Source organism: Marmota monax, unplaced genomic scaffold, assembly GCF_021218885.2.
Source record: "Marmota monax isolate L192 unplaced genomic scaffold, Marmota_monax_Labrador192_F-V1.1 WCK01_AAM20220418_F8-fsc00147, whole genome shotgun sequence".
In the NCBI taxonomy this organism is placed as follows: Eukaryota; Metazoa; Chordata; class Mammalia; order Rodentia; family Sciuridae; genus Marmota; species Marmota monax.
This window is the reverse complement of record NW_026693552.1, coordinates 1,471,358-1,487,874: the sequence shown is the minus strand read 5'-3', so window position 1 is coordinate 1,487,874 and position 16,517 is coordinate 1,471,358. Positions and strand designations below refer to the sequence as shown.

General features: G+C 35.2%; 1 protein-coding gene across 3 annotated transcripts in view; it reads right to left on the bottom strand.

Annotated features, from left to right (window-relative positions):
- The window catches only part of Wwp1 (WW domain containing E3 ubiquitin protein ligase 1), a 110,894-nt gene that overhangs the window by 68,526 nt on the left and 25,851 nt on the right, over positions 1–16,517 (bottom strand). For 2 of the 3 annotated variants that reach the window (XM_046458614.2, XM_046458616.2), the window contains exon 2: positions 13,283–13,378. The exons of the other annotated variant lie outside the window; for it this stretch is intronic. The gene's annotated coding sequence lies outside the window, so the exon portion shown is untranslated. The remainder of the gene's footprint in view (positions 1–13,282; positions 13,379–16,517) is intronic. 3 annotated transcript variants of the gene reach the window in all.

The window sequence follows — 16,517 nt, the reverse complement described above, 5'->3', positions numbered from 1 at the left end:
AGAACTAAAAAAATTTAACAGCATAAAATAAAAAAAAAAAAAACAATCAATAAATGACCAAAAGACTAAACAGAAACTTCTCAAAAGAAGAAACACAACTGGCCAACAAATATATGAAAAAATGTTCAGCATATCTAACAATCAGGAAAATGTAAATCAAAACAACACTAAGATTTCATCTTACTCCAGTCAGAATGGCAATGATTAAGAATATAAATAATAATAAATGCTGGCAAGAATGTGGGGAAAAGGTACACTTGTACAACGTTGGTGGGACTGTAGACTAGTACAACCACTTTGGAAAGTAGTATGGAAATTCCTAAAAAACTAGAAATGGAACCACCGTATGACCCACTATCCTACTCCTCAGTATTTTCCCAAAAGAACTAAAATCAGCACACTATAGCAATACAGGCACTTCAATGTGTAGCAACACAGGTCACAACAGCTAAATTACGGAATCACCCAGATGCCTTTCAATAGATGAATGGATTAAGAAATTGTGGTATACATACACAATGAAATTCTACTGAGTCATAAAGAAAAATGAAAGTATGGCATTTGCTGGTAAACAGATGGAAATGGAGAACATCATGCTAAGTGAAATAAGCCAGACTCACAAACTCAAAAGTCTCATGTTTTCTCTCATTATGTGGAAACTAGAGTAAAATAAAGGAAAACAAGAAAGGATAGGATATTATAAAGTATTAGGATTTAGATGTAGTATCACCCAAAATTTCAATTGTGAGACTATGCAAGAAAGTTTGGAGGAGAAATGATTGATTGGGCTATAGCCTTAACCTAATCAGTCACTTAATTCCTGGTGGGATTAATTGAGCAGTAACTGGAAGCAGGTAGGCTTTGGCTGGAGGAAGTGGCTCACTGGGGACATGACTACAGGGTATATATTTTGTATCTCAAGAGTGAAGTCCCTGCTTCCTGATCATCATGTGAGCCACCTCCCTCTGCTACACTCTTCTGCCATAATGCCCTGCCTCACCTCTAGCCGCAAGGAATGGAACCAGCTGTCTGTGAACTAAGACCTCTGAAACCATGAGCTCTCAAATAAACTCTTCCTCCTCTACAGTTGTTCTGGTTGGGTCTTTTGGTCACAGCAGCAAAAAAGCTAATTAAAACATAAAGATATAGGGAAGATCTGTATTGTAGAAGAAGGAGATCAACAGGCAGAGAAGAAGAATGGGAGAGGGAAGGCAAAGTGGAATGAATTCTTAAAAAAAATCATGTTAAGTACATATATTACCACAGTATATATATTCACCTTTATGTATAAATTTTTTAAAAATCAATCAAATATAAATAAATAGACAAGCCAAAAGAAGTCTTGCAGAGTAAAGGAAGGAGAACAGGGAGAGGGAGAACAGAAGAGAAAAGGGAGAAAGGAATGGGGAAGAGAAAAGAGAGTTGTACGTATGATTCTGTCCAAGTAATCCAACTACTATGTATAGAACTATAGGCTCTAAAACAAACCAAAAACTGTTTATTTAAGTGAACTAAAATCCACATTTCTTTACAATCCGTAATATGTTGACAAATTCACACTTGTGCTCCATTTAAAACTGAGACTTAAGTCATTCAAAATGTTATAAAAGAACATGAACAATAATCATACCTGAAGGAAGAAAAGTGGAGGAAGAAAAAAATTATATTACTAAGAATCCACGGTCATATGCTGATTAATAAATAAAATAAATATATAAATGAATAAATTAATAAATTTATTATAATACAAATTTATGTATTATCTGAACTATATATTGCCCTTTATTCTTTAGCACTTCAGTGTGTACTTCTAAGAATGAAAGAATTCTTGGGGCTGGGGTTGTGGCTCAGCGGCAGATCGCTCACCTAGTGTGTGCGAGACCCTGGGTTCGATCCTCAGCACCACATAAAAATAAGTAAATAAATAAAATAAAGGTATTGTGTCCAACTACAAATAAAAAATAAATACTAAAAAAAGGAATGAAAGAATTGTCTTAAATAATCACAGTAAAATGACCAAATTTAGAAAATTTAGCAAGTACATTACTGTTATCTAATTGATGGTCCATATTCTAATTTAATTAATCATCTCAACAACATTCTTTACCAAAATGTCAGCTCTAGTCCAGATTTATATACAGTATTAATTAAGTCTCCAGATACTGTTTCCCAAGTTTGGCTCTACATTTCCCACCCCAATTTTCTTTCTCTTCTCTTCTCTCTTCTCTCTCTCTCTCTCTGTTTCCTAAGTTTGGCTCTACATTTCCCACCCCAATTTTCTTTCTCTTCTCTTTATTTCTCTCTTTCTTTCTTTCTCTTTCTCTCTCTCTCTCTCTCTTTTTGCTTTTGTATAGGAATTGAACTTGAACCCAGGTGTGCTTAACCACTAAGACATATCCCCAGTCCTTTTTAGTTTTTATTTTGAAGCAGAGTCTCATAAGTTGCTTACAGCTTCACTAAGTTGTTGAGGCTGGCTTTGAACTTGGAAAACTTCTGGCCTCAGCCTCCCAAATTGCTGGAATTATAGGTATGCACCACCATGCCTGCCCCTAATTTTTATTTTTTAAATAAAATTCAAAGCAGGAGCTACATCAATATTTTTCTAGATAACAAATATCTCAAGGTTCAACTTGTATCTGCCTTTAACCTACTAAAGATAAAGTGGAACATTCTGAGAAAGATTGAGAAATATTAACGAATATTAACATTTGGTTTTCCCTCTATTTGCAGTTTTTTCCATGCTCCATTTAGATTCTACCACTCATTTCAGGGACCCAATAGGTTAAAATTATTAAATTCATTTTACTCATTTATAGTTGGATATATTATATGCTTGACGTGTGGTGGGGGTATGTAGGGTGAATGTTTGTATGTGCCTGTGTACGCAAGCGCTTATACATAAGAAAAACAGTTGCTTACGATATGATTAACTCATTGCAGTTACCTATATTCACAGGTTCTGAGACCTCATTTAGCCAATAACCTAATTCTGCAAATGAGAAAAAAGACTTAAGAATTTATCTACTGGGCTAGGGTTCAATTCCTAGTACCAGCAAAAATAGAAAACTAAAAAAATAAATTAGTGGGACCCCCGTGGCCCATGCCTGTAATCTCAAAGGCTAGGGAGGCTGAGGTAAGAGGATCACAAGTTCAAAGCCAGACTCAGCAACTTAGTGAGACCCTGTCTCAAAATAAATAATAAAATGGGCTGGGGAATATAGCTCAGTGGTTAAGTACCCCTTGGTTCAATCCTGGTACCAAAAACCAAAAGAAAACAAAAATTATGTCTACCTCAAGGTAATCAGCTGTTATATTCATGAGAAAAATCAATAAAAATACAAACCTTAAATAATCAATGAACAATGAAGAAAATCAAAGGAAAAAAAATAAAGTGAGTTGAAATAGTAAGGAATGGGGAACTGGAAGCAAAAAATACATACATACATAACAGTGTTGTCCTGGATATGCATGCTGAGAGTAGCACTGGCATCAGGAGACAAAAGAACTATGCATGCTGCAAGGTAAGGAAGCTGAGATTTGCTCATTAAGGAAATGTATCAAAACATACATTTAAACCATTGGGATTATCCAAGATGAAAACAACCAAATCTGAGCCTATAATTTAAAAAACCTAATTTATAAGAAAATGTATCACTATGAATGAGGCTTAAACAAAATACAATAGTTTTTGACCTCTAAGGAGTTTAAATATTACAATTATTATACAAATTTTTAGAAACTAATTTAGCAATAAAAGATGAAAGAAAATATGGACAAGCAAGAAAAGACTATAAAAATGACATCTTACTTCTCTTGGCCTTAGCACTATCTTCTTGGAAACCTGTGTGCCATGAGAGCCAAGTGGAGGAAGAAGTAAATGCACGGGGTGAAGCGCAAAAGAAGAAAGATGAGGCAGAGGTCCAAGTAAACTAGCTTGTGCACAGTGGAGGCCAAAGGAGTAGAGATAAGGAATGCCAGAGGCCGGGGACATTGGTAAAAGTTGTTGGAGTGCCTGCCACTGTCCAAATTTTGTGGATTTAAGAACTTACTTCACCACCCTGTCACCAAGACCACCAATGAGAGAAGACCCACCTTGCTCTTAACATTCCCCGTTGGTCCTTTATCTGGACTTTTGGCATTCTAGACTAATTCCTTTTTTTAATTGTGGTCCGTGTAACTCATGTACAATAAATCATCCCTTCTGTTTGATGGGGGGGGGGGGGGGAATGGCATTGTACCGCTAAGCAAAATAAGCCAATCTCAAAGAACCAAAGTCCATCTATCATGTTTTCTCTCATAGACGGATGCTAATTCACAATGCAGGCAGGGCAGGGATAGGGAAGAATAGAGGTACTTTGGATTAGACAGAGGGGAATGAAGGGAGGAAAGGGGGAATGCGGGTGGGAATGACAGCAAAATGAATCAGACAGTATTACCCTATGTACATATATGATTAAACGACCTGTAACACTACATCATGTACAACTAGAAGAATGAGAAGTTACACTTCATTTATGTATGATGTGTCAAAATGCATTCTGTCGTGTATAACTGATTAGAACAAATTTTTTAAAAATCACATTGAACATTTGAAAAATAAAAATTGAATTTATTTAAACAGACTTTATTTTGGAATAGTTTCAGATTTGCAGAAAACCCAATTCCCCTTCAATTTTTGTGTTTGTTTTTATTTTTTTAAAGACACATAAAACTTACTTATCTTCCCTCCCTGCTCCTCCCCTATTTTAGCTTTATATTTTTGGAACTGGGGATCAAACCTAGGCCTCCTGCTAGGCAGGCACTCTACCACTGAGCTATGTCCCCAGTCCTATTTTAACATCTTACATTAGTATGTTACATTTTTTATAATAAATGAACCAATATCAATATATTATTATTGGGGCTAGGGTTGTGGCTCAGCGGTAGAGCACTTACCTAGCATGTGTGAGGCCCTGGGTTCGATCCTCAGCACCACATAAAAATAAATAAAGGTATTGTGTCCAACTACAACTAAAAAATAAATATTTAAAAAATATATATATAATTACTGAAGTTCACAAGTTTATTCGGATTTCCTTGTTTTTACCTAATGTCCCTTTTCTATTCTAGGATCTCATCAAGAACACTACATAATATTTAGTTATTGTTTCCTTAGGTTCCTCCTGGTTATGACAAGTTTCTCAGGACTTGACCTTGCTTTGTGTGTGTGTTGTTGTTGTTATTGTTGTGTTTTGTTTTGGTTTTATGCTAGGTCTTGAACTGAGAGGCTTGCACATGCTAAACAAGCACTGTATCACTGAGCTACACTGCCAGCACATTTTCCTTGTTTTTTATGGTCTTGAGTACCTTCAGATATTCCTCTACTAGGATTCGCCTGATGTTTCTCTCACTGTTTACCTGAAGTTGCTGGTGTGCAACTATATTAAGGAACATGCTATGAACATGATTTTGATTTGACTACTGATGCTGACCTTGATCATCTGGCTAAGGTCCTGTTCATCAGAGTCCACCACTGTCAAGTGACTCTTTTCTTCCTTCCCACACTGCTTGCTTTGGAAGAATAAAAGTGAGGGCAGTTGTGTTCCACTTCCTTAAGGCCAGATTTTATGCACAAATTATTTAAGCAGACAGAATTTTTTAAATTAGAGAAGTAAGATGACTTGAAAGGTTTAAAATTAGAATTAAGAGAGAATCAAACAAATGTAAATCTAAAAATATAATTTAGAAATAGCACTGAAATAAACACATAGAAAATACCAAAGAGAGGCTAAATGACATGAAAAGATAAAATAAAATCTTACCTATATCACAACTCATAATCCCAGAAAATGATGAAAGAGGAGAGTTCATTTTAGGAGAAAATTACTTACTTTTCAAAAGCAATGAAAGATATTTAACCACAATTCCAAAAAACACAGTATTTTATTAATAAGAGGCAAGATAAACATAAGGAAAGTCACAATAGGTCACACCGCCAAGAAAACTGCAGAATACCAATAGTAGAGAGCATGTGAAAGCTGCCAGAGAAAAAGAGATTACAGACAACAAAAAAAAGGAAAATAATATTAGTATTTTCAACTGCAACAATGAAAACATAGAAGGTCGAACAAACATCTGCAAAGGACTGAGAGAATTAATTATATAACCGCCAAAACTTTCTTTGGGGAACATGGAAGGCATTAAAACATTGCTAGGTAAATCAAGAGTAGTTATCAACAGCAGATTTACTTCAAGAAAGTCTAAAGGATGTGCTTCATGAAATTACCATAGAACGATGACCTCTGAGGTACAAGGATGGAGAGATGAGCAAAGAAACTGCCAAGCACACAAGAAAACTAAATATTGTTGGAATACAACAAAAATAACATCTTATTATTAAATATGGGTGGGCAGGACATAAAGAGGATAGGAGGTCATGTTGGAAATCTTCATTCAACAGGGGCACTGTGATCTGGTTGAACTTTTGACTACATAGCATTCCTGGCACGGTGAATCACAAGAAAAAGAAATAAGAGGGTATAATTTCTAAACTACAGAGGTGGGAATAGAATAAGGAAACAATCCACAGAAGGCTAGGAAGGAAAGGGTAGCAGGGAATATAAATAACCAAGACCATCAGCACAAAGTAAGAGTCCAAATACAAAAACAATCATTAATTAATGTCTACAGACAAATCTGAAAGATAAGAAACACCTACAAATATATGGTAGAGTGAGAACAAAAATAAGGAAAAGGACACACCAGGTAAATACAAACAAACAAAGTCTGGAATTAGTTACAATGGCAGACAAAACAGTATTATTAATGAGAACAAGGAAAAGGATATAATTTAGTATTATCTCTAAACTTGTATACTTTAAAATAAAATGTCATCTAAGCATCTCTCTCCCAATTCTCTCTCTTTTCAACAAGAAAAGAATAAAAAAAAAATGACTATTTCCCTAATAGACCTCCAGTTGGTGGTAGCACTGGTGGAAAAGCATAGGTCCCAAACCAGTCAGATGAAGTGATAAAACATCAGATGATGTTTCAACTGTTTCAACCACTGGCACAATAATGAAAACAGACATTTATTGGGCACCTCTAATTGACCTCTGCAACCTAGTTACTGCTCTACAGGCTCTTTGGAAATCCAATATCAACCATAGTCACTTTTCCAAACTGACACCTTTTTCTACAGAATCTGACTTGTGATGATATGACAGAAAATTCCATTAAGGGATTCTTTAGAGGATTAAATATCAGTACATTTACCACATGAACCCAGCAACTGAGAGACATTGAAAGGCTTTGAATATGCTAAGTTTGAGGATCTGGATTCCATACTTAGTGTTCTGAGTCTCAATGAAGGGGTAGAATGTAACAAAGTAAGTCTATGCTGCTAATCATGCATGGGATAAAGATAGAAATAATTGGGTTTTGGGCCAAGATAGAGCCTATCCTGCCATAAGTAGCTTTGAGGATTATCCATCCTCCTGTAAGTGGTGATAATTTTGAAGGCAAATGTCATGATCATTATGGAGATATAATGTAGAGATTTCTATGATAACTGAGATAGTAAAGACTATGATAGAGCCTATGAAAGGGGTGTACTCTAGCTAGAGAAAGAATAACTAAAGAGGAAGCACCAACAATTAGAACTGATATGACAGAAGAGACATTTGGCTGTGGAACTCCAAAGTTGATTACTCTCAGGAAGATTATAGATGTGATGATAGAGGTCTCTCCAGAACATCCAAACTGAATTTGAAGCTTCAGAGTACTCTAAGAAAAGTGACTTCTGCTGGTACCTCCTAGTCCAGGTTGAGCAAATTCTTTTGATGGGCAAAGCCTGCTGACTTGGGTGCAGAAGTAGTAGTAGAAGAGCAGCTATAGAAGGAACAGTACAAATTGCAGTATCAGATAGGTAAACCAAAATTAGAATGCTGGCCTTAGGAGAAACATCCAAACTGACCAAGTGAAGAAAACCAAAACAAAATGGTTAAGAACAGGAAGTGAGTCATCTCAGATAGGAATTCAAGTCACTTCTGTCAGAAATCAGACCAGGATGCATGAAGGACAGAGTAAGCGAGAAATATCTGGGAAAATGAAACAGAAAGACAAAAGACTGTCACTCTCCAACTCCTAAACCTCTGAAACTAGCTTCTCTACCAACAGGCATACATGAAGCAAAGTGCTAATCCTGCTTGATTTCAGCACTAAGGTAGAGCAAAGCAATCTCCTTCAAGGGGGAAAGAAGCCCCAGCTAAACCGGAATCATCTAATAAAAATAAAATAAAGCAAACAAGGGTGAGTATCCCAAAAGGGAAAGTGAGAACTTTAGTGTGGTCAGGAGATGGAGGGAATAAAGGCCAATGGAAGAAGTCTGAAAGGACAGAGGGCAAAAAAAGATCAAGAGTCCAGCTCTGAAACCTGAAAATAATCCAGCCCTCAGTTCAGTACTAGAAATATACTGTTCCCTCAATTGATGGTGAAAGGGAAGATTGACCAAATTGACTTTATATCCTGTGCTTTATCAAATCTCTAACCATTCAAGGCAAAAGTCACCATCTATTGTGGGTAACCCTTGACTATAAGAACTATAGGAAGAAAATTGACAAATTTAACCATTGTATAGAAGATTTCACAACATCTCAATTAATCATATTTCAACAGTGCCCAAAAAAACTAATAATGAATAAATAGGATTTATTGACATAGGAGAATCGCGTACCCAATTATTAGAAAATAAACATTCTTCTTAAGAACTACCCCCCCAAAAAAATTTACCCATAGAGCAACAATGGAAATCTCAACTGAATTTCAAATACCATATGGGACCATAATACAATCAGGTTAAAATCAATAACAAAAGACATCTTTAATATGCAAATAGAATTCTAAAGCCCTTCTAATATTTCAGGGCTCAGGAGAATTATTTTAAAAATTCAAAGAACTAAATAATAACAAAAAAAAAGTATAAAACTTTGTAGAATATGGGAAAAGTTACACTTGGAGAAAAGTCTATATACTAGGCTGGGTGTGGTGGCACAAGCCTATAATCCCAGCTACTCAGGGAGGCTGAAGCACGAAGATCACAAGTTCAAGTCCAGCCTTGGCAACTTAGAAAGACCCCATCTCAAAAGAAAAATAAAAAAGGGCTGGGAAGTAGTGTATTGATAGAGTACCCCTGGGCCCAAACTCCAGTACAAAACAACAACAAAAGACTTTTATTAGGAAAATAAAGGTTGAAAATTGATGAGAAAGAGAAAAAGAATGGCAGAATAAACTCAATAAAAGAAAATTAGAGAGAAAAAACTAATGAAGTACAAAAAAGATTATAAAAAGTATCAAGAAAGTAAGAAGCTAATTCTTAGAAAACACTAAGATAAATAAATAATCAGCAAGACTGCTGAAGAGAAAAAAAAAAATGAAACAAAAGAAGCTCCAAAACAGACCAATGAATGAAAGGGCATACCCATGCAACAGATGCAGTAATACAACTCACAAGAAAGAAGGAAAATTAAATGTTCTGGAGTCAGTGATACGAAAAATGCAGGATGGTCTAATAATGTAAAAATGAAAGGCAACCTAATGATGTGAATATGGAAGAAATTATAGTAGTAAACCACTGTTTACTGTCTACTACTATGTTCTTTCAGCATGAAAGGATTTCTCCCTCCTTCCTTCCTTCCTTCCTCCCTCCCTCCCTCCTTCCCTATTTCTCTTCCCTCCCTCCCCCTCTTTCTTTGTGCTGGGGATTCAAATCAGAGCCTTGTGCATGTGACGCAATCACTCTACCAACTGAGCTATATCCCCAGCCCCATAGAAGGATTTCTTAAACAAGCCAGGAGCACTAATGCACATCTCTAATCCCAACAATTTGAGAGGCTGGGGAAGGAGTATGACAAGCTGGTATCAATCTCAGTAATTTACCAAGATCCTGCTCAAAATAAAAAGAACTGGGGACAAAGCTCAGTGGCAGAACACCCAAGTTCAATCCCCCGTACTAGGAAAAAAAAAAAACTTAAGAAGGATTTTATAAATAAGAGACAAAACTTATTAATTAAGAAAAAAATGAATAAATGAATATTTTGACTACCTGCAAATCGAGAACTTGTTTATCATAAGACATCATAAGGAAACAATTTTTAAATAAAAATAACAAAATGACCAGATACAAAAAAACAAGTGATATTTGCAAAATTAAAAAAACTAAAGATTAGTATCTGAACTATGTAAGAATGCCTACAAAGAATAAGAAAAAGACAATACATGGGCAAATGGGCAACAACCTTAACTAGAATTTTACCAACAAGGAAACTTATAAGATCAACAAATATATGAAAAGATGCAGATGTAACTGCCATCAGAGAAACAGAACTTCAGACCACACGATTTCATTTTTTAAAAATATGTTTTAGTTGTTGATGGACCTTTATTTTATTCATTTATTATTATGTGGTGCTGAGAATTCAACCCAGGGCCTCACAAATGCTAGACAAGCATTCTACCACTGAGCCACAACCCCAACCCCATAAGATTTCATTTTAAAACCTATTAGAATAGTAAAAATCAGGAATGTTGCTAGTATCAAATAATGGCAAAAACTATGGAATAGTGGTAGCTCTAATACATTCCTGGTAAGTGTTTAAATTGTTAAAACTGCATAGAAAACAATATAATATTTTCATGTAATGTTGCACATTCAAGTGCCCTTCCAGAAGCAATTCTGGTTTTTAAAACATATGATATTTTTGCAGTTAAGTTCCAAGTATGCATTCTTTATAATAACAAACAATGGCAAACTACTCAAATATCCATTGGTAGAAAAATGGTTAAATAAATTAGGTTAACTCACAATAGAGCATTACACAACAGTGAGAATGAAAGAACTATAGCTTAAGGCAACTTCATGAATGTATCTTAGGAACAATAATGAGTGGGGAGAAAAAGACAAACTGGACTCCTGAGCATTAACATCTTTCTCTCACGCAGTCCTACTTTCAAGATTTAACATTCTGTAACAAAGTCATCTTAAAGACAAAGAAGAAAGAAATTATTATAACCTCATCTTTTGCTATGAATTTCCTTTGAAAATGTACTGGTTTCATGATTGAAAAAGAAATGCATAAATGTGGGCTACTGTGGGTCCTGAGTCTCAAAAGATAATAAAACAAACACAAAATTAAATGGAACATACTGAAGAACTGCTTAAGTCCAAAGACTCTAAAATGACAGGATGTCATTTTTCTAAGGAGTACTCTATGAATCTAATTGAAACATTTTTGTACAGAAGAAACTAATGTATTGAAATGCTTTTACATTTTTAGGACTTTTCTACATTTCTGGACTCTGGATAAAAAATGGTATATGGGATAGCAATATTTACACAATCCAAAAGAAGTCTCCACGATTATTTTCTGGTTATAAACATGAATTTACATATCCAGATGTTTCTTTTAATGTTTCATTGTTTTCCTTGAAATGTATAAAAATTTGTAAATTATATTTTCCTCAATAAGATGATATTATTTGTGCACACTTTTTAAAAAGTCTACAGAAAGAATGATTATGAAACTCAAAATAAAGAATTGGGTTTCTGGGGCTGGGATGTGGCTCAAGCGGTAGCGTGCTCGCCTGGCATTCCTGCGGCCCGGGTTCGATACTCAGCACCACATACAAATAAAGATGTTGTGTCCATCAAAAACTAAAGAAAAATGAATATTAAAAAATTCTCTCTCCCTCTCTCTCTCTCTCTTAAAAAAAAGAAAAAAAAAAAAGAATTGGGTTTCTGTGTTTGCTGGTGGTACTGGGGAGTGAATCCAGGGATACTTTTTCCACTGAGCTACATCCCCATCCCTTTTTATTTTTTACTCTGAGCCACAGTCTTGTTAAGTTGCCAAGGCTGGCCTTGACTTGTGATCTTCCTGCCTCAGCCTCCAGAGTAGCTGAGATTACAGGTGTGTATCACCACACCCAGCTCAAAACAAAGAATTTTATTTCCGGTATTAAAAAAATGAAAATAATGGGAAAAACAAATTCAGGATAACAGTTACATTGGAAGTTAGGAAAAGACAGAATATGGGATCAGGAGGCGTTCACAGGTAATCCTTTAACCATGCTGGTATCAACCTAGTTTTCAGTTGGAAATGGTTGACTCACAGATTTGTGTGTTAATTACTGACTTCCATATGTTACATATGATCTGGCATATTCAAATTACACATTTTTAATAAGTTAATCCATGGAAGGCAAGAAGTACACAGAGGAAAATGTAAATCACTAATTTGTCAGGTGTGATTTCTATAGTCTGTCATAGAAGAGAAGGGTTAAATATTATCTTTCAAACAGATGGTGTTTTATTTATCTTCCAAGAAAAAGACACTTCTTCCTGGTCAGTAAATGGGGACTAAGGAAAGGGGAAGAAATTAATTCATCTGGAAGTACATTTAAAAAAAAAAAATTAAGGAACTTCATTAATGGTTTAGACATTTTGGGTGGATGAGGGTGCTATATAATTTCAGGTAATTGCTGAAAATAAAGGAGACAGGCACTGGATTAGCTATTTGAGATTAATTTTAAAAGTTTAAAACACCATGCAGACTGGGACTTGGTGCCAACCAGGTTAAACTGTTCACTCTACTATTCTAAACTTCCTATACCCTGATACCCAGCTCCAATATACTTCTTGCTCTGTTTCATATAAACCTTTCTACATAAACCAATCATCAGACTCAAGAACACATGCCTCTCTGATAACCAGTAACTGCAAACTTAAACTACAAAACATGATAAGCTGGTTAAAAAATGATACCATCTTGGGCTGGGGTTGTAGCTCAGTGGCAGAGTGCTTGCCTAGCATGTGTGAAGCACTGGTTCAATCCTCAGCACCACATAAAAAATAAATTAATAAACAAAGATATTATGTATCCATCTACAACTAAAAAAATGTTTTAAAAAATACCATCTTGTCCTAAAAACATATACAACAAATAAAATGTTCAATTTCAACATATAATTAATCCCCTTGCTTCATTTAAAAACAAAGTTGCATGGCACCTTAGAATATACTGTTCTATATATTTTCTCTTTAATCCTAGCATTGTAATAACTCTTGTGAGCAAGGAGGTACCTTGTCCATCTTAGAGATGAGAAAATGCCTCAGAAATGTTAAAAGGTCCATGGTCATATTTTTATATCATCATTATTACTGGTTTTGGTAGATATAATTAACTATCAACATGTACTGAGTTTGATTATTAAATACAGTGTTAGTTTAAAAACACTGTTAATCACTTACAATGTATCAGGAACTGTCCTAGACACTGGGGATACAAAGATGAATAAGATGTGATTCCTTCTTTCAAGGAGCTCATAGTCTGGTGAGAAGACAATCCTGTAAACAAATATATAGTTTTCAGTATGATAGTTACCAAATAGATGCAAAATATAAAGCAGTACACCTGGGGCATACAAGACAAAGTAGATAATCTAATATTCAAGGATCAGGAAAGGATTCACAGAAAAGATCAGAATAGTTTACCTGGTAATCTAAATAAACCAAGCATAGTACTTTAAAGTTTATCCAGAAGGTAACTTATACATACTGATGGGTCTCAATAATGAGAATTTCATTTTGAAAAAAATTAATTTTGGTAACTATGAGATCATTTTTAAAAAGTGAGCTTTTCCACATTATTGGTAGTATGACGGAATGAATTTGGGATACAGAAAAAATTTTTGAGCAGATGGTTATGGAATAGCTGAGGGTTACAAAAAGAGGAATCTAAACAGCTAAAATTTCCCATTTCAGATTTTGGGTGGATGAGGGTGCTATAAGGACAGGAAAAAGAAGAGGAGCAAATTTAGGGAGATAATATGGCAAGTTTTCAAAACCCAACTACAGAGTAAGACTATCTGGACTTCATTTCCAGTTCTGCCACTTAAGAGATATGTGATCAAGTTCTATCTTTTCCATGGCTCATTTTCTATATCAGTAAATGGAAGAACAAAGCCATCTACCCCATGTTATAATAAAAGATTAAATAAGATAAAACAAGTAAAATACTTAGCTCTTTGATTATGTGGCAAGAAGTAACCGCCTAATAAAGCCTAGCTATTGCTCTTATTATGGGAGGAGGTTAGAAATAAAAGTTTCATTTTGCACATGTTGTTCAAAGGAAGACTGTTCTCATCCGGGTGTCACACACAGTTTAGTCCAACAAATGTTGAACTTAAAAGGTTAGAAAACTGAAACAGGTCTATAGAGAAGAAATATTTTGGAGTTATAGTTTATGCAAGTGGTATTAAATCCATGAAAGATAAAAAAAGCGGGGCCAGGGTTGTGGCTCAGTGGTAGAACGCTTGCCTAGCATGTGTGAGGCACTGGGTTCGATAACCAGCACGACTTAAAAATATTTTTAACAAATAAAATAAAATAAAGGTATTGTGTTCATCTACAACTAAAAAAAAAAAAACTTAAAAAAATAAAAAAGCTTGCTCATGGAGAAAATATTTGGACTACAAAGAGGAATAAAAGAGGGTGCCAATCAACTTATAAGCACAATATTAGTACTACTTAATATAACAAATCCATGGGGACAACAACTGGCATGATAATATGACTATCTTCCAGTTGTTCCTAGGATATGGTAACAGAGAACAGGAGCGGGGGGGAGAGAAGGGGGGGAAGGAAAAAAAAAAAAACATGATCAATTCAGGTTCAAGAATTTAGAAAGTGGGCGTGGCAAAAGGAAAATCAAAGTCTGAATTTTAACAAACTTTACAGCAAATTGGCTATTCGTCCAAATAAATTTAGGTTATAACGTATGCTTAGAGGATATAGCCAGTTATATCTAAATTGATGATGTCCAGTTCAACTCTTTAAAACTGCCATAGTTTTACAAAAATTCATTATTATTCAACTGCACAAGAAAAAGACCTGAATGTAGATAACCAACTATATTTCCAGTACTGAGATTATAGAACAAATTCTCATTTAGAAGATATATAGTGACTGCTTACTTCAAGATGACATTCTTAAATCAAAAGCAAAAATCTTTAAAAAAATCTGATTAGATCTGATTCATCCTGCACATTATACGCAGTGTTGGGGTTTTGAAAAGCCAGCAAACTATCAACACAAATCCATCTACCTGGATCAATTAATAAGCATACTTATTGACTGCCTAGTATGTAAGCAGGCATGACAAAGATATAAAAATGGTAGATGACAAATGTCCAGCTTCAATGAATACACAGAAAACAACTCAGTAACAAGATCAGATGGTATACATCATGCACTAGGAAAGTTTAGTCCAATATATGTGGAACCTTAGTTAGAAAACATGAAACTAGAAAAAACCATTACATCAACAGCACAAAATCGAAAAATCAATGAAATGTAGTAAAGTTGTCCTCCTTCTAATATATCTGAGATTAAGAAATACTAATGCATAAAATTTTCTTTAAAAATGCAGACTACAGTTTGTAGGGTTTAATTTTAAACAATACAGAAACAGGCTTGGGATGCAGCTCAGTAATAGAGTGCTCGCCTAGCATGTCCAAGGCCCTGGGTTTCATCCCCAGTACCGCAAAAATAAACAATACAGGAATATTCTATTGAGATAAGTCATTTTTAGAGATACTGCTAGTCATTTCAGTGAACTTATAAAATGTGACAATAAACAGGAGGGTGGACCAACTCATCCCAGTGTGCCCAAGACAATCCAGGTTTTAGTCCTACATCCAAAGAAATCTCTCAGTTCTAGGCAAACTGGGATATTTGATAATCTTAACAAACAATATGATGGGTCTACCTGCCAAAACAGCTTTTTTATATACCTCAAAGAAATTTTTCTAGTGGAATCTGGTCATATAAAGTGTAATTGTGCTATTTTTTTTTTTTTTTCATTTCCATGTAGCCTGCAAACTCAGGAAGAAAAAAATTCAGTCATATGGGGACTACCCACTAAGACATGTTGGGAAACAGAAGTAGGTAAAGTAAGAGGCAGGTTTTTTTGAACATACAATGCCACTCATAGACTTCAGTAACAAACCCTCCAAATTATCAACACTCTTGACTCCTAAAGGCTGAAGGCATTTCCAACTTCCTGCATGAGCTTTCTAATATTCAATCCTACTGTTCCTCCCTATATAGTAAATTCTTCCATATACCTTGCCCTCAAACTTCCCCCAACAGACTCTGCATTCAGGCCAAGGACTCATTACCCCAGTAGCTTGCAAACTGCCAATCTCCATTCAATCATCTCACACAAGTTTCCCCTCCCAAGCTTGATGGGCCCCATTCTGCTCACAACCTCCCAATAATTATCTCTTCCACCACAGTCTTCCCTTACAATCTGCCCACTTACTGTAGGAACTCCAGTCCCTCCCAGCTCTCCTTTGTCCCTGGAGCCACACCATCACTATTTTATGTGTGCATAGCACTTGACAGTTTTGAACTATCACATACATCAGGGGAAACAGAGTAAGTGCAAGTGTTTCCAATTTCACCAATGCAATATTAATACTGT